Source organism: Myotis davidii, unplaced genomic scaffold (genome assembly GCF_000327345.1).
Source record: "Myotis davidii unplaced genomic scaffold, ASM32734v1 scaffold472, whole genome shotgun sequence".
Taxonomy (NCBI): domain Eukaryota; kingdom Metazoa; phylum Chordata; class Mammalia; order Chiroptera; family Vespertilionidae; genus Myotis; species Myotis davidii.
In genome coordinates, this window is record NW_006283774.1 from 497,841 (window position 1) to 499,543 (window position 1,703).

A 1,703-nucleotide genomic window follows, 5' to 3' on the forward strand; every position below is an offset into this window, starting at 1 on the left:
CTCATCTCCCCCCAATCACTGGCTCTGGCCCCCGCCCAGGCCTGAGACCTCTGGCCCAGGAATCATGGCTGGGCAGGGGACCCCCATCTCCCTCTGATCGTTTGCTCCACCCCCCGCCCAAGCCTGACGCCTCTGACCCAGGCTTCAGGCCTGGGCAAGGAGACCATCATATCCCCCAATACCCGGCTCCGCCCCCCACCCAGGCCTGATGCCTCTGGCCCAGGCATCAGACCTGGGCAGGGGAGCCCCCCGCCCAGGCCTGATGCCTCGGCCAGAGGAGTTGACCCTCATCACCCTCCAATCACCAATCACTGGATCGGCCCCTTGACCAGGCCTGAGGTCTCCGGCAGAGGTATCAGGCCTAGGCAGGGGACCCCCAGCTCCCCGAGATCTCCCGCTCTGCCCCTGCCCAGGCCTAACACCTCTGGCCAAGGCTTTAGGCCTGGGCAGGGGACCCCCAGCTCCCCGCGGTTGCAGGCTCTGCCCCTGCCCAGGCCTAACGTCTCTGGCCTAGGCGTCCGGCCCGGGCAGCGGGGACCTGCAGTGGCAGTGGGGGACGCTGCGATTGCGCGGGCTCCGCCCCTGGGCAGCAGGGACCTGCAGCTGCAGTGGCCCCGCGATCGTGGGCTTTGCTTTAGGCCCAGGCAAGGGACCCCTAGCTCCCGGGACTGCCAGCTTCGACTGTGCCCAGCTCCCATCGCTGGCTCCACCCCTACTTCCTGCTATCACTGGCCTGGGCAGCAAAGGCACCGTATTCTCTGATCACAGCTCTTAGCTCCCCCCTGGGTTTCCGGTCACTGTCAGTGGCAGGGGGCTTCTTCCTGCTTTCCCTTTCGCCTCCCTGCATTGTGCCTACATATGCAAATTAACCGCCATCTTAGTTGGCAGTTAATTTGCATATCACCCTGATCAGCCAATGAAAAGGGTAGCGGTTGTACGCCAATTACCATGTTTCTCTTTTATTAGATAGGATGTTCTTGGGGGCAAAGGTCAGATTGCTGTCTGGCCCTCGTGAATCTTCAGACACCTAAGGGGTCTCTGGTGCCCCCTGAGGACCCAGCACCGGCCACAGCACTAAGGCCTATGCACACGCTTGCTGTTGGTGGGCTGGGGCCTGCCTGCGCCCGCTGTGGGAACTGCTGGGACCCATGTCAAGGGTTAAAGAAATGTGGACTCGGTCATGATGGAGTTGGCGGGGGGTTGGCCGGGGTGCCTGCCTGGGGCCCTGGTGGACACCGCTTGCACCACCTCGTCTTTCTCTCAGCTCACAAGGGCGCTGCCCTCCCCACATGGTTCCTCTCCTTGTCCTTCACCAAAAGGTTGTTTTAATTCTGGGGACGTGATGATTCATGTCAGTGCTGTCACCTCCCTTGATCAAAGATTACTCAGCGAAGTGGGAGGTGCAGTGTCCACGACCTCCTGAGGGTCTGTCTGCTGGCTCAGCGGTGCCTGGTGGGTGGGGAGGAATTTCACTGGATGTCCAGGGGCAGCGGGACCGCCTGGGCCAAGGACGAGGGCACCCCTGGAGCCGGCCCGGGAGGATCCCGTCACGCTGGGCAGAGGGGCCTGGCGGGGCCGGCAGGTGGTGTGACCCTGAGCAGCCCGTGGCTCCCTTCTGGCTTTGAAGTCCTCTCTCACGGTGGACAGTGGTTCCCGGTGTGTGTGTCCTAGAAGCAATAAACCGGCCTTTTGTGTCCACGGCA

General features: G+C 62.7%; 1 long non-coding RNA gene across 1 annotated transcript in view; it reads left to right on the forward strand.

The window, feature by feature from the left end:
• Positions 1–1,703, forward strand: part of LOC107183816 — a 2,779-nt gene extending 1,076 nt beyond the window's left edge. Inside the window, exon 2 of the long non-coding RNA XR_001514617.1 lies at positions 971–1,703. This is a non-coding gene — a long non-coding RNA (uncharacterized LOC107183816). The remainder of the gene's footprint in view (positions 1–970) is intronic.